Genomic DNA, 23296 nt, shown 5'->3' with positions numbered 1-23296 from the left:
CTCAGTTAGCTCATAGCTCATCTTATCATCCTCAATCTGATGGGAAAACTGAGATAGTAAACAAATGTTTGGAAGGATATCTTCGTTGCTTTGTATCTGATAAACAGACACAATGGGTCAAATGGTTGCCTCTGGCTGAATGGTGGTATAACACTTCCTTCCATACAGCAACAAAAATGACCCCATTTATGGCACTTTATGGGTATCAACCACCATCCATCACATCATATTTAAGAGAAAATTCTAAGGTTCAGGCAGTGGAACATCACATCGAACATCAACAACAAGTCCTCCAACTCTTAAAGGATAACCTCGTGTTGGCACAAAATAGAATGAAACAACAGGCAGATCAACATCGCAGTGAAAGAAGTTTTGATGTAGGTGATTGGGTATTCCTACGGCTACAACCATATAAGCAAATGTCCCTAAAGCAAGCTAAGAAGGATAATAAATTATCACCAAAGTATTATGGTCCGTACAAGGTGTTGCAAAAGATTGGTACTATGGCATACAAATTGGAGCTTCCTGCAGCTTCTCGATTGCACCCAGTTTTCCATGTTTCATGTTTAAAGAAGGTTATAGGCGACAAGCTCCCAGTTCAAACAATATTGCCAGAACTTGACGAGGAAGGAAAAATTATATTGGAACCGGAAGCAGTCACAGAAACAAGAACTCGACAGCTACGAAATCGATCAATTTCAGAGTATCTTATCAAGTGGAAGAACTTATCCCTGAAGATTCCACATGGGAGGATGAGAATTTTATGCAGAAGTATCCAGAACTACTCAAGCGTTGAGGACAACACTTTTTTGAAGGAGAGGGGCATGTTGGGTCCCTATAATACTAGTGATTACCCCATTACTATTGTAGTTATACCCCTTATTTATATTGTTGTGCCCCTATTACCCCCATATTGTTATTTCTGTGCCCCATAGAATCCCTCTATTGTTATTTTTGTGGCTTTATATTATTATTGTTAGGTCGGCTGGATTATATTGTGACTCCTTAGACTCCTATATATAGAAAGGAGGTTTTGTCATTTGTATCATCCAAGAATTGTTCATTTATGTAATGTAAAGGAGGTTGCCCCCTCGAAGAGGCTGAATTCTAAGGCGTTGATCTTTCTTTTCTATCTTTTCTTGAGCTGGTTTCATAACAATGCCCCTGGCACATATCAAGACATATGAATACCTTGACTCATCAATAACCCATCAGAAATTTAGAATCTCAAACTTCATCAACCAACATGCAATTAATATGAAACAATCAGATCACTGTCATCAGAACATTGTGATGAACCCAAAAACCTGTATCAACATTCATAACCAAATAAAACCTCAAAAATTCATGTGTCAGAATGTATACGCTACTTCAATGAAGAAAACCTGCGTGTATACGCTACTTCCTTCAGCCCAACCTACGTATACCTCTAAAGATTCTGAATCATAAAATCTCTGAATCACAAATTGTACCAACCAGCAGTGTATTGAACATCTACTGTCAACTTACAGAACTTTACACAGGCAGGCAACAGAAAACTCTTCTTCTCACTTATACAATCAATCAAATATCAACCTCCTTATGCATTCAGATTTACATTCAGATCTAAGAAGACTTCATTGATGGACAATAGTAAAATAGCAGCAACAATAAATTGGCAATACTGATCTGATAGATCCGTCATCTTTGAGCATCAAGCCCTTCTTTTGTATATGCTACTTGAAAGAAAAAAACCTGCGTGTATACACTCTTTTTCCAAGACGAACCTGCGTATAGATCTACAAATATTGACTCAGAACTTTTTTGCAATTCCAAACTTCAGACAAACCTAGATCATGATAGATAACAAATAAAACAAATGCAAAACATTAGATCTAGCGTCAACCAATATCAGATCATTCAAGAATAAGTCATTTCAGGTCTCATGATCCTGATCCAATATTGAACTCAAGGTGCACATAAATATTTCAGATCTAGTCCCAAACATAACTCTGTAACATAAAATATACTTTAGATAGAAGTATTCCCTAGAATCTTATTCACTTGCACACCTTGGCCTAATGATCTTCTCCTCCTTATATAGTTTTAGGCCTTTCTCAATACCTTGGACCAAAACCACTTAGGACCAATACCTTGGACCAAATACCTAGGGTCAATACCTCAGACCAAATAACTCAGACCAAGTACCTTGGATCAATACCTTGGACTAAATACTTTAGACCAAAACCTTGGTTTTCCAACATGTACATGCTTTTCCTCCTGTGAAAGTGCGTGTATACATATACACTCCTTTTGTTCTGTTAACCCGCATGTATATGCTACTTGGACAAGGTGAACCAGCGTATACTTCTTAAACTACTCTCTTTCTTCACTCTCTAGAGTTTGATCTATAATCCTTTGTTGTTAACTTGCTACACTATGAACTGTCATCTGAGTGAGTTGCCATGAAGGAAAACACCTGTATCATAATGCCAACAATCTCCCCCTTTGGGCTTGATGGCAACCATGATGGTGTTGATTTTTGCAAGCTGTAGAAACTGTTAGAGATAACAAGCAACACTAAAATTCTCTCCCCCTTTGACATCAAGGGCAAAGGAAAAGACAGGATACTCTTCGTATCTGAACAACTGAATATGATCAAGCTCCCCCTAGGCACACAGTGAATTCCATGACTCAACTCCCTCTTTGTGCATGTTCTGATATCATTGTACATGTTGTGATGCACTGACCATCCATGCTCCACTTAAGCACATGCAAAGTCTGCAAAAATATTTTCCAAAAGAATAACATGACCCTATAACTCAACTATGTGAGTTTGACCTTCCTATCATCAATGACTCATACATACATCAATCTCCCAATCAAGTGGGGATATACCAAATTTGACTCATCCACCCAATCAAGTGGGGATATACCAATTGTTTATACATGACAGAAATACAATAAATATTACATCATCTATCCCATGCAAAGTGGGGATACAAATTACATCATTTGTCCAATAGGACTCATTCATGTGTATGAGAAGTCATATCACAGCCTAAACTTTTACATGACTTAAGCAACAAATGGTATAAATATCTAAGGCCATAGCTGGACTCAGCAACCATAATGCCAACAATGCAGAATGTGTGTGAAGGCTAATGCTCCCCCTAAACCTGTGCTACCTAGAACCCATATAGAATGCACTACCACTAGTGATTTTTCTATCATCAACACTTCCTTCCCAATCTACATATGTATATGCATGAAGAGTAAGATCTGCATCTCTAGGATACCATAGTCCAAAGTCGTGAGTTCCTTGAAGATATTTGAAAATTCTTTTGACTGCCTAAAGGTGTGATTCCTTTGGATTTGCTTGGAATCTTCCAAGTATTCCTACAGCATGCATGATGCCAGGTCGGGTACCTATTAGATAAAGAAGACTGCCAATCATGGATCTATAAGTTGGTTGATGTACTACTGATGATTCATTATTTGAGCTGAGACTGCATCCATCTTTAGTTTGCTAAACTTGTAGACCAAGAAAATAGGTAAGTTCACCAAGCAAGGACATTTCAAATTCTTGCTTCATTACTGAAGCAAAATTCTGACTCATGGATTCCTCATTACTACCAAAAATGATATCATCAGCATAAACAATAATAATTAGCAATTTATCATTTTCAATCTTTGTATATAAATTTCTATCTGCATAACCTTTTGTAAAACATTGTTGGTGTAGATATTTGTCAAGGTGGTAATGCCAAGCCCTTGGAGCCTGTTTCAGACTATAGAGAGCCTTTTTGAGTTTTCATACAAGTTTTGCATCATTTCCAAGAATGAATCCTTCTGGTTGTTCATTATAAACTTCTTCTTCTAAATCTCCATTAGGGAAGGTTGATTTTACATCGATTTGGTATACTTTGAATTTCCGAAAACTAGAAATAGCAAGGAACATTCTTATGGATTCAATTCTGGAAACAGGGGCAAAAGTTTCTTCAAAATATATACCTTCTTGTTGAGCATACCCTTCACAAACAAGTGTGGCCTTGTTTCTAATGACTTCTCCATTTTCATTCAGCTTGTTCTTGAATATCCATTTAGTTCCTATAATATTTTTATCATGAGGTCTAAGAACTAATTCCCAAGTGTCATTCTTTTCATTTTGCTCAAGTTCTTCATCCATGGCCTTGACCCAACATTCATCTTTGCATGCTTCATTTACATTTTGAGGTTCGGTGGAGGATAGTAATGCTAGATAGCTTGACCTCCCTATATTAGATCTTCTTGTCTGTACACCAGCCTCCCTTTCTCCTAAAATTTGAGTTTCTGGATGATTTTTCTGAACATACCTGGACAGAGTCTTTTCTTCTATCATTATATCTTCTTCTAGTGCTTCATTGCTTTCTTCTTCAATATAATTTTGATTTGATGTCGGAAAGTAATTCCTATCTTCCTCATTGTCATAATCTTCTATTGTTTTTATCTATTTTGGATTTATGCATGCTTCATCAACTACAACATCAATGCTTTCAACAATTTTCCCAAGTCTTTTATTATAACTGAGGAGGAGTGCCCACAGATAATTCTATGTAATACTCAGTGAAGTTCGTGGGATAGTAGAGAGGCTCCTCCACTCTGATCCCTCCTCTCAAAGACCTTCTCCCGTGAAGGGTCATAGACATTCCATTACACAACAATAGTGCAGCAGAGAGTTGCAGTGAGAGGATGATCAAGAAGATGAAATCGAACTTGGAGGCCACCATGTTAACGAAGATGCTAATAAGCTAAGAATAGAAATATAAATGTGAGCAATGACGATATATAATTGAATACTAGTGTGAGTGAGTTGGAGGTGTCTCATGGCCCAGAATGACGATGGCAGCAAGATGCATGGGGGATTACGATCTCCATCGGGACAAAGTGACATTGGGAGGGTCTCTGTTAACGGCCATTCTAAAGTCAATTGCAGATTCCCAAAATATTTGGGAATTTGAAGGTTCCCGAATCAAGGAATCTGCAATCGATTTTTGTTGACTTTTGACCAATCTAGGCGATTTGTGGATTGAGAATTAATTGTTGTTTTAAGAATTTTTATATATATATAAATGAAGTTGGAAACCATAATGAATTATGTAACGTATACGTTAAATATTAACAGGCATATTAATAATAGTATGATTAATATTATGGTTATATATAAGAAGTTGAAACTGAAATGAATTGCATAACATAGACATTGAATATTAGTATGAATTAATGTTATGGCAAACGTCGTGGGCAACAAGACGACCAGAATGTCGTGGGCAACTAGAGGCACGAGGGAGTCTCTGTCAGTCATTTAATAATATAAGTATATATATATGAAATTGATATTGGAAAAGATAATTAATAGAAATATTGGAAAAACTAATTAATAGGGTTTTTATGCCTCTAAATATGACCAGAAGGGTAAACTTATTATTATACTTCAAACTAGTAATCAAGCTAAATTAACTTCAACTGTAATCAATTTAAATTAACTTTAATTCTAAATGTTTAATAGAATATTATGTTAATATTTTATAAAAATGTTAAATGCTTTAAATTATTATTTAAATTAAATTAATTTCTATTCTAAATATTATAACAAGATCTGGAATATAATTAAATTAAATTAAATTGATTTCAATTGTAAATGTATTATAACACTATTTTAAAAAATTATCTTAAAATTTTTTTTTATCTTACATTAATCTTATTCCATCATTAAAATTAAAGATGAAGAAATAAAGTCAAACTAATAAACTCTATTAGCAAGAAATGTTTAATAAATAAATAAAAGTCTAGGGGAAGAGGATTGCTCTTAGTGTAACTCTATTGACAAGTGACATTTAATAAATAAATGATCAAAAAATAAAGTCCATAAACTTACAAATTCTATTGAGAAGCTATATTTAATAAACGACATAGTTTAATTTATAGATAAAAGAGTATTTTCCCCATAATCTATGTGAATGCATAAATGGATTCAACACCCTAAAAACTTCAATTCTATAAATTAAACAACTTAAACTTAAATTTATAAAAATATAAGTTGGTTTTCAATTAAAATTAACAATAAAAGATAATATTGAAAAAAAATCATTTTTGTCCATAATTTAAACTACACATCTAATAAATAAATGAAAGTCCTAAGTGATACTTACACCTTTAATAAAAAATAAAAGTCCAAGTGATAAAAGCAATAAGAAGGAGATGTGTAATTCAAGTTTTCCATCTAAAATTAATATATAACATTTAAAAACTATTAATTATTAGAACTAAAAATTATATTAGTGTTTATGTATTTGAATGAAAAATGATGTATATATGTATAGATATATATCATTTTTTCTTTAAATGCATAAACTAGATATATATATATATATATATATATATATATATATATATATATATATATATATATATATATATGATTGGTCCCAATTTCATGCATGATCGGTGACCATACATTTAAAACCTCTCCCTTAGATTTTATCCCTAAATTCCTTTTATTTGGCCTTGAATCAATATACAATGCCTAGAGATTTAAACTTTGCCTTGTGGAAGGACTACCGAAACAATATTTTTGGATTAAAATAAATATGGGTGGTTATTGTGCCCTAGGCCATGCTTTAGGGTTCTAACTAGTTATTTTTTACTTATCTATTATTTTTAAGTTTAAAATCATTTATAGGATTCCAAACCATGATATGAGCCCTAAAGATGGAAAATTTACCCTATATAATGTTTCAAGGAAATCAAGACAGTTGTTATGTTCAAATCTATGTTTTAAAGGGCTAAATGGAGGATTTTTCACTTTATACATGTTTCTTAGTTATATAACCCACCAACAAAGCCTCATATCATAACACATGCTTGCCATTGGACGTTTTATTATACATAATGATAAGGTCCTAATTTCATGGATTAGAGAATCTATGAAAATCTCTTGTGATGTAAGTTATGTTTTTGGGACATAACCTTCAAAATTTGCATGTAATCAATGTTTATTTGGCTTAGAATCCACCTTTATTGCCTATATAGAGTTCTAATTCCCAAAATGAAACTACCATTGTAGAATGGAATCATTGAAACTAAACTAGAACAAGGGTCATGAGTAGGTGAGTGCTTGCTATTTGAATTAAGAAACTAAAACACAAAGATAATTAGGTAATTAGGCAAGCATAATGAGTATTGAGAAAATTGTTCTATCTTATCATGCACAAGAGCATTACAAAAAATTGACAAACATCTTCATCACTTTAATGTGTCTAATAACGCTTACAATTGTTACTTTTTTAACTAGTAATTAGGAAACTCTCTTTACCTTATATTTTACATTTGACATTTATCAATAAGGTTTCATAATATTTAAATAATTTAATGCAAATTCTCCAATGCTAAAGTAAACAAGATTGCATATTTTTCATGTTCTTTTTTAGAATTTTAAAACATAAAAGGTTACACATTGTCCATTTGGTTGGAAACACATCAAAAGTAAGAAAACTCAATATAATATGTACTTATTCAATCACCACCATGAACCCAAAAAATATTATCACAACACAATTAGGATTAATATATTATGAAAAAAAATTAAGAGTATTGGAACTAAAATGTATAGTAATACGAACCAAAAGAAATAAATCACAACACTTATATCACCAATATATTATGACAAAAACAATGAAGAGAAATAGAAGACATAGTAACAAGTAAACTGAATCACAATAATTAGTAAAGAAATATATCACACTATATCCATCATAAATATATTATGACAACAAAATACAATAATATATGCATGTTAAATCAACACCATGAAAGCAAAGAAATGTTTTACAAGATCCATTTCAATATATTATGACAAAAATATGGGAAAGGATATAGCATATGCCCATTTTCAATGTGTTATAGTAAAAATAAATAAAAAATAGCTGAAAAGAAAAACATCTCATATCCATCACTAATTACAAAAGTAGTGAGAAAATATCATGATTTGAACCATTAAAAGGAAGTAATCAATCGAACTTTTCTAATAATCTTAAAAAATAAACATTGCTCACGCCTTAATAAATAAACATTGTTCACACCTCAATAGTGTTGCAACCTCATCGATATTGGTGGTGATAATTAGCTTTTATTTGTGATAGCTCATGGCTAACCCCCTCATCCTAAATATTGCATATATTATGATTATAACTAAAAGGGCTTGAGAATTGGGACATGTATTCCACAGTTTGAGGAAGGAGGTTTCTTGGGATTAGAAGGAAGCTTGAATTGTTTAATGATAACCATGGAAGGTTGGAAGGTGTGTGACTAAATGAATTGGTTATGCCATTAATTGAGTTGAACAAAAAGAATAGAGAAGCCATGCTTGGCCTGGTTGAATCAGCAAGATAGAGAGGACAAAATTTGAGAACAATGGACTACGTTGATAGGGGATAGCTATAGAAATTCTCACTGTAGATAAAACTGATTATGCAATGTACTAAAGAAAAATACTTAATCTACTTCTACAACCAAACTTGTGGAAGCTTAATCGATTTGAGTAAGATCAAAAAGAACACATATAATAGAGAAGAAGAATCAATACACATGAAACACAAAAGAATACTCTCGGAAAGCCTCAACTAAAAACCCCGCTATCTGTATTATCATATAAGGTGGAAATACATCAAGATTACACAAAGCTTTAGCTCTCACAACTAGCCAACTCTCAGTACAATCCTCCTGGATGCTCATAAGAAAACAAGGCTTCTCACAAATCTTCTCCTCTGCCCTCCAAGCCTCCTATTTCCTTGCGTTGTTCCTTTGGGATGATCTTCTCCAACCAAGTGGAAAACTAATCTCTCACATTGATCTCACACCCTGTATGAACTGCACAATCCTCAAGGAGCCTTGTTCCTTCTGCATGGATGAGTTTCCTTTATAGGAAAATTCCTCCAACTGATAGTACATTGTCCCTGCCTTTAATCTCAACTGGGTCTTTGTCTGAATAGACATGCATGAGTTTTTTTTTTCTAATGCAAGAGTCGGACCTTCCCATTCATTAATCAAGAAATATAGTACATAGAGTTACAACACAACCCTCAAGGTCGTTGACTAAGGAAAAAAACTAAAGAAAAACTTTTCCTTGCTTCCAACCAACAAACTAAACCTTTCTAAAGAAGAAAAATAAATGAGTTTAGACATGGATTCGTAAAAACTCAAAGCGATCAACAAGAAAAGGTGGCTCCAATGCCCGAGATCTCAAACTATGATTTGACCTCTCGGGTTAGACAAAATGGTCCAAAAACGTACTGAAGAGCTGCTTACCTGTACACCCGGGACCACAAACCTGCACGGGTGATCTGAACCGTTAAAACCCCAAGAGCCAGCCGACCATGTATATTAAAATCGGACTAGCCAACAAGCACGGAAGCTAACTCGTGATGAGGGCAGTTTTCCTCCCGACCCCATCGCCACGTGGAGCTCAACGATTGTGATCACTTCCGAACGGGGAAAACCACTTCTCGCCTGTTGGGGCCATGAAAACCACTTCCGTGCCACAAAACAGCTCGATCCCTCCAGACCGTCGAATGGCTTAGAAAAAATGGACGGTTGTGCTTGATATCGCATAGCCATAAGGCACCGAACTTTAAGGTGCGATGAGGGTGGTTTTCGAATCCATCCCACCACCACGTGTCACTCTTTATATGGAATCACTGCCCATACTCCGAAACCACTTTCTGATGGAAAGCGGTGCGAACTCCTGAATATCGCTCCACCTGTTGAATATTCGCCCGACCATAGGAATTAGGATGCAGATGCCCCCAGCTCCACTGCCGACGATTATTCACTAAAGCATTTTCCTGGATTGGGGAAAACTTGTGCCAAACACTGAGGATTATAGAAGAAGAGATAAACCAACTGCCATTATCCACCAGGGCCATTCTTTTACCTATTTGCCCCAAAAGAACGAAACCAGCCAGGCTCTCCACACAAAACCGGCAGGGAAAACTGATCCGATAACTAAAGGAACAACTCTCCTGCCACTTCCACTCTAACGAAGGACCCATAACCAGAGAATGATCTGAAGAGGCGAAAAGAATTGTCTCAAAACCATCCGCGAACCAATGGCGCCCAAAGGGAAAATCAAGAGGCCGAGGAATCATTGGCTGGGGACACTTCACCTCTGCAAGAAACCCTCCCACTACGACGGACCACCTGAATGTCCTCTGCCGCTTGGTTATAGCAAAGAACCTTTAAATGATTCTAGGGAAAATCCTACCACTTCTTCACCATCCTGCAATCTTCATTGTTCACCCCTTGTTTGGCTAGAATGTCTGCGAGCTTGTTAGCATTTCTGCACACAAGATTGAAACTAACAGATCCCAAACCTTGAAGGTGAGCTTGAATCCTTTGATAAACCTAGATTAGTCTCCAACGATTTGAGACTTTCTCCAGTTTGGATCCACAGCTGATTCTTTTAACAAAGTTGATGGTGATTTCAGAGTCTGCCTCTATAATGACATTTGAGCTATGATTTTTAATCAGGACCTCTAGGCCCTGCTCCATCACCATTAGTTACGCCATTTCATTGGTTGCTTTACCTAAATGGCTATGGAAGATTAATATGATTCTTCCCTCTTCATTCCTTAAAAATCCTCCAAACCCAGCTACTCCAGGATTACCTTTGGAGGCTCCATCAATATTGAATTTCAGGGAGTTTTTCGAAGGAGGCTGCCAGTAATCTTTCTCTGTATTCTTTGTCGTTTTCTTTTTTCCAAGCCCTTGCAGAATGAACTTGTCCAATCCCAGCAGTCTGAGTGATCTCAACTCCATTGTTGAGGGAGGAGTCTCTAGGATATTGCGCACTGTGGTGCTAACTGTTTCCCTTATCTGCTTTAGAATCAAATCATATAGCTTCTGAGGGTTGGCTTTTTCATCCTTAAAGATTCTCTTATTTCTTTCTTTCCACACATTCCAGATAAAGAATCCTGGTGTGAAAGCCCATGCCCGATTAATCGCCTCATTCTCTGAAAAGCTCCTCCTCCAATTATTTAGGGTGTTTGTGATACTCTCTCTGTCCCTGTCTGATTGTTGGAAAATGTTAGAGAAGGAATTCCACAACTAGGTGGTGTAAGAGTAGCAGTTGAGGATGTGCTCCATAGTCTCCTCTTGCTCTTCACAAAGTTGACATTTAGAAGGCCCCAAGATGCCCCTTTTTCTAATATTGTCCCAAGTCAAAATTTTCTTATGGTGCACCAACCACATAAAGAGCTTGATTTTCATCCATCCTTGGTGAGACCAGAGTTGCCTCCAAGATTTTTCTGGAACACAGGACTCCAGCCCCAGGAGAATATACTTTGCCTCTTTGAGATTGAAGGTACCTTTGTTGTTGTTACCCCATCTCAATTGATCCTGCCCCTCTGTGACCATGATCATCCTCTGTTTTAAAATGCTTCTCAGTGCTTCTGCTTTTGTTGTTATGAGGCTGTTATTTCTACAATCAATGTTACTCCAGTTTCTCCACTTGTCCTGGCCCTGAGGGATGTTCCAGAAATCTTTAACTTTGATCAATCCTTGGGAATCTGTTTCCTATTTGAGACTTATGAAGTCCTCCTTTAACAGCACCGGTTCTTGTTGCCATTTGTCCTCCCAAAAGAGTGCTTGCTCACCATCTCTGATTTCCTAGAAACTATGTTGTTGCACTATATTTCTATTCTCCCAAGCCCTATTCTAGATGAGAGAGCCCCTTATATCTCCCGACATTCTGATGAGATTATTAGTGTGCCAAGAGCTGGCATATTTTTCTTTCCAGACCCTTGCCCAAAGGGCTCTTGGCTCTTGCACCCATCGCCACCAAAGCTTGGCTCCTAGTAATTTATTTAGAATCTCCTGATCATCTAAGCCTAGACCCCCATGGCTTTTGGGTTTGCAGATTTTTTCCCAGGAAACCAGGGCCCATTTCTTCCTTGTTTCCTCCTTACCCCACAGAAAATCTCTTTGAATATTTCTGATTTTTTCTAAGACTCCTTTGGGAGCTGGAAGGGTTGATAACATGAAAACCGGGATGGATTGAAGAACTGCCTTTGTCAGAACCAATCTGCCCGCCAAGTTCAAGGCTCTGAAGGTCCATTTTTTAACTTTATCCTGCAACTTAATTAGCACAGGTTCCCAAATATTTTTAAGCATTGATTTGTCCGTGAGAGGTACTCCCAAATATTTTGAGGGGAGGGAGTCCCTTTGGAAGCCAAGGATTCTTGAGATATTCCTTTGAATAGCAATGTTAGTATTAAAGAAGAATATTTTTGATTTTGTGAGATTAACTTCCATACCTGAAGCCTTTGCAAAAGCATTGAGGATTTGCTTGTAGGCAGCCGCTTCTTTGACTATGGGAATACCTTGCAACATGGTATCATCTACAAATTGTTGGTGAGTAAGAGTCTGTCCATTCTCTGATACTTGAAGACCCTTGATTTTGCCCATGTTTTTAGCCTGCTTGATATCCCTGCCCAGTCCTTCCATCACGGGGATGAAGAGAAAGGGAGAGAGCGGGTCTCTCTATCTCAAGCCTTTAGAGGGAAAGAAGATAACTAAGGGAGAGCCGTTAACCAAGATAGAAAAGCTGGAAGTAGTTACCAGAGCCATTACCCATCTTATCCAGTTGTGGTCAAACCCGAAGGCTGTGAGTATCTTCTTGATATACCCCCAATTGACCTCATTATACACTTTAGCAATATCCAGTTGCATGATCATCCCCACCTGCTTTTTGCTTTTAAGAGAGTGAACCACCTCATGAGCTTGAATAATGTTATCCAAAATTTGTCGGCCCTCCACATAACCAGATTGCTCCTCAGACACTAGTTTAGGAAGGAGGGGTTTGAGTCTGTTAGCCACTACTTTGGATATAATCTTGTAAACAACATTGCATAAAGCTATGGGTCTATACTTATCTACTGTTTGAGATGAGTCATGTTTGGGAATCAGGGAGATGAAGGAGGTATTGAGGGCTTTCAGGATAGTTTTATTGACCATAGAATCCCCCACAACATTTAAAATATCCAGTTTAACTATATCCCAACAAGCTTTGAAGAAATCCACATTAAAACCATCTGGGCCTGGTGCTTTGCCATTCTGCATATCTTTGAGAACTTCGCTAACCTCCTCTTCAGAAACTGGTCTGTTTAGGTTGATATTGTCCTCTCTAAACACCAGCTTAGGGATATATCTTGTAATTTCCTTTACGGAATCTTCCCTGTCTGGATTTTTTTCTCATGCAATGTCTTGAAAATGTTGAACAAACACTTTTTCAATTTCCTTATGAGTGTTATGAGTCTCTCCCTTTTCATCCCTTATTTTTGAGATTCTGTTGAATTCCCTATTGGCCATGGTGGATCTATGAAAAAAGCTCGTATTGCACTCTCCTTCTTTGAGCCATTGCACTCTGGATTTTTGTCTCCAGAATAATTCCTCTTATTTACATAGGTTTCCCCACTTGTGGTGCAGTTTGTCATATTGTTCATTTATGTCATAGTTAAAGCCTTCTTGGATCAACTTCTGGTTGAGTTCCTCAATTTTACTTTCCACAGATTTCTTATTCACAAAAATGTTTCTGAAATCCTTCCTATTCCAGTCTTTGAGTTTTCTCTTAATATGCTTAAGTCTTTTGTGAAGGAGAAACATTTTAGATCCATGGATTTGTAAGTCCTCACTCCACCATTCTTTGATATTACTCAAGAAGTTTGGGTGGGCAAGCCAAATGTTTTCGAATCTGAAGGGTCTGTTCCTTGGAGAATCCAAACCCTTAATTTCCAATTGTATCGACCAGTGATCTGAGCCACCAAAGGGAAGAATTCTTGCTGTAATTTCATTATTTATAAGCATAAGCTCTTCTGATACCAAGAACCTATCTAACTTGGAGGCCACCTGGGCTTCCCCTCCTCTCTTGTTGTTCCAAGTAAATAGGCCATTCTCTAAGTTTGAGTCAACCAATTTCAAGTTCTCCATGAATGCTTGAAATGCTGATGAATCTTTGTTTAGCACTCTGGTTCCTCCTTTCTTTTCTGAAAGAGATTTTATCATATTAAAATCCCCTCCCAAGATCCAGGGGATGCCATTTTGTCTGTTCCTGAGATCAGTGAGGGATTCTAGCAATTTGAGTTTATCCTCTACTCTTTGAGGACCATAAACATTAGTGACTAGGAAGGTTTCAGCCACCCCTTCTGGTTGAATGACTACTGACAAGTAGTTTCTGGATGCCTCTACATCTAAAACTCTAACTTTTTGAGGGTTCCATAGAGTGAGAATGCCCCCCGCTGTGTTATCTGCTTTAACTTCTAAAAACTCAAATCTTTGAAGCCATTTTCTATGGATTGCTTTTATTTTCTGAATGGAACTCTTCGTTTCCTGAATGAAGATTATATCCGGCGTATCTTGTTTCATTCTCAAACTTAGCATTCTTTGCTTTCTTTTACTACCCAGACCTCTTATATTCCAAGATGTAAACTTCATAATTAAAGATTTGTGAAGGAGTAACTAGTCAGGTCTTTCATCTTACCTGAATCTATCATTAGCTTCCCACACTCCATTAAAAGCTCCTTCTGCTTCTTTCTTCCTCGTTTCTTACCTGTACTTCTGGTTGCTAAACTTGGATTAGCTTTCATTGTTTTCACACCTCTGTATTCCTGCCCGTCGTTGTTTCTTCCTCTAACTACCCCCTTTTCCTGGGTTTTCCATAGAAACAGCTGTTGTATTCTATTGCATTCATCTGGAAGTAATGAATCTATCCCTTCCTTGGTTCCCTGTTGTAGAAATCCTTCCAGATCTAGGTTTTCCTTATCTAGTATTTCCTGTAGTTCGTGATCCTCCAGATCTGTTTCGCCTTGGGCCATTTCCTGGTCCATTTCTAGCTCTGCTTCACTCATCCTGGTTTCTTCCTCTTCATTGATATTTTGTACTAGAGTGTTGTTTTCCCCTTTCTCCTTCTCCTTAGGGTCTTTCTCCATAGATTGGTTTTCGAATGGCATGTCTTCCATCTCAACCAGTGCTTGGAATTTATTTTGACTTGCCTTTTGTCCCTCTTTATGTTGTTTCTTTGGTTCTTTTTTGCTTCCTTTTCCTCTGCTTGAAACTTTCTAAAAAAAATTAGTGTCTTTGCTTTTAGTTTACTTTTGTCTTCTTCTTTACTGAGAGGGTAGTCTCTGATCAAGTGTCCATGTTCGTGGCATTTACGGCATCTGAACGGAATATGCTCATAGTCCACCGTTTGCACCCATTCCTCATCAAAGACTTCCAAGATAACTTCGTCTGGAAGAGCTCCTGAAAGGTCCATCTCCACACAAATCCTTACATAGGAAGTATATTTACCCCTTCTGGTGGCTTCCAAGACTTTGATAAAATGACCTAGTTTGTTTCCTATAGAAAATAGTGATTCATTTTTCCAATAATCTAGGGGAAGCGAAAAAATCCTTACCCAAACAGGAACTGAGGTGAAGGTCTCCCTCTCTGGAACAAAGTTCATCACCCAAGGCCGCATATAAAGGCCTGCTACTACAAAAAAGTAGGGCCCTCCTTCGAATATTCTATCCTTGTCTTCGATGTTTGTAAACACCACTGTGAAGAAACCCTTTGATCCAAGGTGAAGATTGATGCTGCCCTTAGGTTTCCAGTGATATTTGATCCAGGTTTGCAAAGCTTTCTCAGTGGGCCATACTCCCATGAATTTGCATATGATGGCGTACATTTCCATATGTTCCCTGTGCTCCTGCAGTGCCGGATTATTTAAAACTACTCGTGGAGTGATGTTCGCTCTGGGTCTACACGGTCCCTTTTGATTGACGTCCTCTTTTTTGCCTCCCTGGTTTTTGTCTTCTTCCTCCTTGTCCTTAGTGTTGCCCTTTTCCTTTGACTCTGCCCCATCTGTCTCCTTCTCCTTACTTCCATTTTCTTCTTCCCCTGTACCTTTGACATTACTCAAATGGGTCTTGTCTCTGCTGGCAATAGCTCCTTTGTAGGAGGGAGTGGAGCTCCCTCCTCTGCGGGCCGCCATTAGGGTCACAGACTGCGTGTCTCAGAGCTCTGCGCGATTTTCCGTCTCCCGCCTCCTCCAGCTTTCTTCACCCTCGTCCTTAGGTCACGGTCCCTAGTATAATCTCGAATAGACATGCATGAGTTATTTATGAGAGAATATCCAGTTATCTAAAGTACACTAGTTGCATGTATGCATGCATTAACTGACTGAACTCACAATTAGTTCCTCAAACTGTTTGGAACTAATTTAACTAGACATAACTCAGTTAACTGAGCTAACTAATTAAAACTCAAATACAACTCATCCTTATATCCTTAATTAAGGGATAATATCCTTAATTTAAGGGATAATTGTTGCATGACTTCACAAAGACTTCTAGCTTGAATTTCTCCAACTAATTAACTCAAGATGAATTAATTAATTATTTTTCAAGTAGCTGGTGAGACTAAAATAAAATAAAATTCAAGGAAAAAATAAAACTGGAATATTATGAATGGTATTTTTAGAATTTATTGTTGCTATTCTCAAACACTCCCTCTCAACAAGAAAGGAATTCAACTCGATCCCAATACTGAACCTTTGGAATGTTCTGCATGAAACACTTCTCTCTACTATTATTGCTCCATCAACTCTAGAAACAAAAAAAAAAAAAACATCTAACCTGAATCAGAATGTTGCCTCTGCTATCAAAGTCTCTGACTGTTATTGCCTCTGTCAACTGAAAATTCTGCGCTTCTACTGACTCAGCCTTTTTGCACTATTTTCAATCCTTCTATGCGCTCTTGAGTATCTGACTGCTCTAGCCTCTATCACTTTTATTTTTGACTGCATCATTCCAATTGATTCCTCCTGCTACTATGTACTTTGGGATCCTGTAGCAAGGTACGATCCATGAGATTAACCTGTCAATGAACCCTGCCCAATTTCAGCCTTCTTGGGACTATCACTTCACATCGCCCCACCTCACACCTAGAGGTATGGCTGCATGTGATCCCTCTGCTGACTTGGCTTGAAATTTCCCCCTACTAGAAGTCTCTGCATGAGTGAATGCCTCCACTAGGTCTCCTCTCAGCATCTCCAATTGTGGCTCCTCCAGAGTTGTCTGATACTTCTTCTAGGACTGCATGTTGAGAGGTAATGTACTCTCCCTCTCAACCACCAAGTCTCTAACATTGGCCTTGCCCCTCAAGGCTTTGCATGCATCTTGAACCTCAAGAGCATACAGGTTCTGTACCCGTGAACTAATCTGTTTCACCTATCCCATGGTGATGTGTCTAAAGAAAACCTTTCCCTTACTGAAGACAACATCGTAACCTTTGTCCTCCAACATCACGATCGATACCAAGTTCTTCTTCAGTCCATGCACATACTTCACATCTGTCAAGGTGATAGAAGCTCCATGCTCCCTTTGAAAAGCAACCGTGCCCACTCCTGAAACACTATACCTTTCATCGTCACCCATCTCTATGAGTATCTTGAGGTCTTTCTCCTCCAAGGTATTGAATAAACTTTTATCACCAGTCATGTGGAATGAGGTTGCATTGTCAAGAAACTAACCACAACCCATCATCGATGAAACCATGCATGCGATGAGGGTGAAGTCCATCTCGAACTAAGAGGTCAATGCCTCACCTTTAGATCCTTCCGAGGATCCCTTCTTGGACTTCTTCGATGGGCAATTAGTCGCATAATGGCCCATCTTGTGGCAATTAAAGCATCTCACTTTAGATTTGTCACCCTTCTTCCCTCCATGAGAAGAACTCGATTTGGGATGAGAATCCTTCTCCTTCCCTTTCATTGCCTTACTCACTAAGGCCATATTTTTTTCATCCTCCTTGGATGAAGAACCATCTCGTGTGCTCCTCCTAATCTCCTCCTGCATGAGATCCAACCACAGTCGTTCCCAATTTGACAGTTTCTCTCTTCCATTCACTGAGTCCTGGTAGCTATGCTAGCTCTTAGGAAGACCAAGGAGAGCAAGACTCACCATATCATCATCAGCTGTCATGATTCCTACACTTCCAAGCTCATCTCTACATGCGGTGAGCTTGTTCAGATATGTAGGAATCGTGTCACCCTTTTCACACTTGATTTTCCGAAGCTTGTCCTTTAGCGCCAGCTTCCTCTGGTCGCTGTTGTTCTGATATAGGTCCTTCAATGTCTTCCACATTGAAATGGAGTCTCCTTCCCATGGAGACTCGAGACAATATGGTCTTGAACTCCCTCCAAAAGAATCTTCCTCGCTCTCGCCACACATTTCTTCCATTCCACCAATTCTTGGGCATTAGCTACTACTGCCTTGGGATTTCTTGATCCATGAAGTCCTTCAAACCATTGTCCTCTAATACCACTTCCATGCGATCCTTCCATGCTATGTAATTCAAGTTGCCATCCAGGGCATACTCGAGTCTCAAGCCATTGAATGCCATTGGTGAACTTTGAGATGTGATAAGAAATCAATTGTGTACCTGAAATCAAGAACTTCAAACTTCAAACTTTTCCCTTATTTGTATATTGTTCTCTGATTTGATCACCTTTGCTCCGATACCATGTAGAAATTTCTCTATAGATCAGCTAGCTCTGATACCATGTGGAAATTCTCACTGTAGATTAAACTGATTATGCAATGTACTAAAGCAAAATACTTAATCTACTTCTACAATCAAACTTGTGGAAGCTTAATCGATTTGAGCAAGATCAAACAGAACACATATAACAGAGAAGAAGAATCAATACACATGAAACATAGAAGAATACTTTGGGGAAAGCCTCAGTTAAAAACCTCGCTATCTGTATTATCATACAAGGTGGAAATACATCAAGATTACATAAAGCTTTAGCTCTCACAGCTAGCCAGCTCTCATTACAATCCTCCTGGATGCTCACAGGAAAACAAGGCTTCTCACAAACCTTCTCCTCTACCCTCCAAGCCTCCTATTTCCTTGTGTTGTTCCTCTGGGATGATCTTCTCCAACCAAGTGGAAAACTGATCTCTCACACTGATCTCACACCCTGTATGAACTGTGCATTCCTCAAGGAACCTTGTTCCTTCTACATGGATGAGTTTCCTTTATGGGAAAATTCCTCCAACTGATATTACATTGTCCCTGCCTTTAATCTCAACTGGGTCTTTGTCTGAATAGACATGCATGAGTTATTTATGAGAGAATCTTCAGTTATCTAGAGTACACTAGTTTCATGCATGCATGCATTAAGTGACTGAACTCACAATTAGTTCCCCAAATTGTTTGGAACTAATTTAACTAGACATAACTCAGTTAACTGAGATAACTAATTACAACTCAAATACAACTCATCCTTATCTTCTTAATTAAGGGATAATCTCCTTAATTTAAGGGATAACTATTGCATGACTTCACAAAGAGTTCTAGCTTTAATTTCTCCAACTAATTAACTCAAGATGAATTAATTAATTATTTTTCAAGCAGCTGGTGAGACTAAATTTGAATTTAATGCACAATTTTAATTCACGGACAAATTAAAATTGGAATATTCTGAAAGTTATTTTTAGCATTTCTTGTTGCTATTCTCAACAATAGCCTGAGGTCAACCAATAGGAAGTGGAAAGGGGAGCTACCCAAAAATCATCCCCGTGACCGAATAAAACTAGAACCACTCAGGTAGAGATAAGAGAAGGGAAACAAGGAACTTACACCCATGAAACCAATAGATAGTTGCAACTACACTAGTGGGAGGAATTGCAGAAAAAGAGAGGACTCATGGACATTTGAGAGGAAGAAAAAGAGTAAGAAGTTAAGTCCTATGGGAATAGGTAGCCAAGAATTGAGAAGGAAAAAAAAGTACATAGAGAAATTAAAAGGGAAGTTGAATGCAACGCATTGGAGAAGGAGATCTAGATTGCTATAAGGATACAAAGAGAAGAGAAAGAAAAATTTCTTCGATTGATAGAATGATCCAAAGATAGCTCTTAGGTGAGGAGTAGTAGTCTTTGGATTCCTTAATTAGCTAATGGGTTGAGATGGTTTAACCTTTGAATTCCCTTGAAAATTGGTGTGGAGGCATGCTCCTTGGATTCCTAGTAAGAAGTGTTCTGAAGTACTCCTTGCTTCTTCTCTAGTTTTATTATAGTGTTTTCTAGACTCTTAGGCTTGGGTGCACTCACAATGAGTAAGTTCTCTTAGGGTGGTAATGCCAAGCCCTTGGAGCCTGTTTCAAACTATAGAGAGCCTTTTTGAGTTTTCATACAAGTTTTGCATCATTTCCAAGAATGAATCCTTCTGGTTGTTCATTATAAACTTCTTCTTCTAAATCTCCATTAAGGAATGCTGATTTTACATTGATTTGGTATACTTTGAATTTCCGAAAACTAGAAATAGCAAGAAACATTCTTATGGCTTCAAGTCTGGCAACAGGTGCAAAAGTTTCTTCAAAATATATACCTTCTTTTGAGCATACCCTTTACAAACAAGTGTGGCCTTGTTTCTAATGACTTCTCCATTTTCATTCAGCTTGTTCTTGAATATCCATTTAGTTCCTATAATATTTTTATCATGAGGTCTAAGAACTAATTCCCAAGTGTCATTCTTTTCATTTTTCTCAAGTTCTTCATCCATGGCTTTGACCCAACATTCATCTTTGCATGCTTCATTTACATTTTGAGGTTCGGTGGAGGATAGTAATGCTAGATAGCTTAACGTCCCTATATTAGATCTTCTTGTCTGTACACCAGCCTCCCTTTCTCCTAAAATTTGAGTTTCTGGATGATTTTTCTGAACATACCTGGACAGAGTCTTTTCTTCTACCATTATATATTCTTCTGGTGCTTCATTGGTTTCTTCTTCAATATAATTTTGATTTGATGTCAGAAAGTAATCCCTATCTTCCTCATTGTCATAATCTTCTGTTGTTTTTATCTGTTTTGGATTTATGCATGCTTCATCAACTACAACATCAATGCTTTCAACAATTTTCCCAAGTATTTTATTATAACATTTATATCCTTTACTTTTGGAAGAATAACCAAGAAGAATCCCTTCATCTGCTTTGGGTTCAAACTTACCAAGTTTTTCATCAGTCCTTTTGATAAAACATTTGCTTCCAAAAACTTTAAAGTATTTTACAGTAGGAGTCTTACCATACCAAAGTTCATGTGGATTTTGAGTGCTATTTACCCGAACATTTGCTTTGTTGAGAATAGTCATGGCAGCGAATGCAGCTTCACTCCAGAAGGTTGCAGGAGTTCCAGATTCATCTAGCATGGCTCGAGCCATCTGTTGAACTATTATATTCATCCTTTCTACTATACCATTTCGTTGAGGTGTTCTTGCAATGCAGAACTCCCTTTTTATTCCATGTTGTTCACAAAAGTCAAAGAATTCATCCGATATAAATTCCCCTCCTCGATTAGATTTGAGGCATTTGATTTTTCGATCTGATTCATTTTCAATGAAAGCTTTGAAGGCTTGGAATTTTTCAAATGCTTCATCTTTATGCTTTAGAAGACCTATCCAACACATTATGGAAAAATCATCAATGAACAAAATAAAGTATTCTTCTCCATGAGGTGACTTTTCCCTTGTTGGTCCACATAAATCAGTATGGATAAGTTCAAGAGGCTTACTAGTTGACCCTTGTTTTTCCATGAAGTGAACTCTGGTTTGCTTACCGATTTGACAATGGTTCAGTTCTAATCAGAACCATTGATGATGAAGCCATCCCCATGCTTGTCAATGGACATCGGTTGAAAGTCTACAAGAAACCCCTCTCCAAGCGAGAGTTTATTGAAGATTTGAATAAAATAGTGATGGTAGTGGAGCATGTCTTAGCTTCCACTTCACCCACTCACTGAAGAAATAAAATAAAATAAGGACTCAAGTGAAAACCTCCGTGAAGCGCTTGAGACCCATCATTGGGTTGAAAACATCTTCTAAAGCGTCCCAGTGATGTCAAAAAAAAAAGGGAAAGAATAAGATCCTTAGGTGAAAACCTCCCTTGGAGGCACCCAGGACAGGAAATTAGGGTGAAAACCCCTCTGAGGTGCCCTAGTAGTTTTCAAAAAAAAAGAGAAAAAAAGAAAAAAAAAAAAAAGAGAGAAAGAAAAAATGAATTTTGATTGCATTACAAGTTTGCAGGAGGACTACAGGGAGCAAAAGAAGGTGCCAAGGGAACCTTTACATTCATACCAGCATCCATCTCATCTTCTCCACACCTTCCTCCATCATTTTTGGCATCTCTTTCACCCCACTATACCTTTTTCTTTCAAAACTGTGTTTTCTACAAGAGGCTCCTGTAAGAATTTCTGAGAGCCAAAAGTGTCTATAGGAGACAGTTTGAGGGACAAGGAAAGCTTCATGAGGAACCTATCAGCCCTCTTACCTCTTCAAACCTCCTTGCCATCATTTCCAAGCCTGCATCACACTCCAAGCATCGTTATTATTATTTTTCCTTGTCCAAGAAAAAAACACAGAAAAATAGTTTTTTCAATTTTGAAAAAAACAAAAATAAAAGGAGGAAAAGGCACCATCAACCTTACCTGAAGCTTACCTACTATCCCTCCATCATTCATCTCCACCTCTGCCATCATTCTCGAGCTCCAAGCACAGGGAAATAGTTGAAGTTTCAAGGGGAGAAGCAGCTAAAGGAGCTCCTCTAGGAATTCTTGTAGCAACTGATCCCATAGAAGTCCAGCACCAACAGCAAAAGAGTGCACATCTGCAAGTTGAAAAGGCACATGTAGCTCAGCTCTAGCAAAAGAAGAACCTACAAAAGTACACAACAACACATTAGCTAGACAACATGCATGAAGGAAAATGAAGGCATGCAACAGAGAAAGCCATAGCACCTCACAACAAATACACTCGGATCACAGGTAAGTAGCTAAGTCACTCCTCTATCTGCATTTGTATAATTAGGAATCATACGAAGGCAACGAGATGGTTGAGATTGAAAGGTGGCTAGTTAACTTGGCCACCTTCATTTAGTTGACTCCACTTAAGCGAGATGTCACCCACACGTGCGCACAATCAACTCAAGCATAAGATGCCAAGGACAGGTAGTGAGAGGAAGAGTTAACTTTGGCGCAGTCATGAGGGGATGATTACAAGGAGGGGTCATGATGACCAAGTAGGTGGGGACCAACGGTCCTAATCGGGACAACGTACACCTTGCCAGCTCAGCACTCATAACCAAAAATAGCCATAAAAAGTAATGAGCACTCCTCCCCGCGAATTCTCACCACCTTTTCCTCAGTTTCTCCTCGTAACTCAGCCACACAACAGTCTTCGCATGCCC

This window comes from Pinus tabuliformis, chromosome X (assembly GCF_031772625.1).
Source record: "Pinus tabuliformis cultivar Carrire ecotype Pingquan chromosome X, CPIR1, whole genome shotgun sequence".
NCBI lineage: Eukaryota > Viridiplantae > Streptophyta > Pinopsida > Pinales > Pinaceae > Pinus > Pinus tabuliformis.
The sequence above is the reverse complement of the archived record's forward strand: the minus strand, read 5'-3'. Positions refer to the sequence as shown.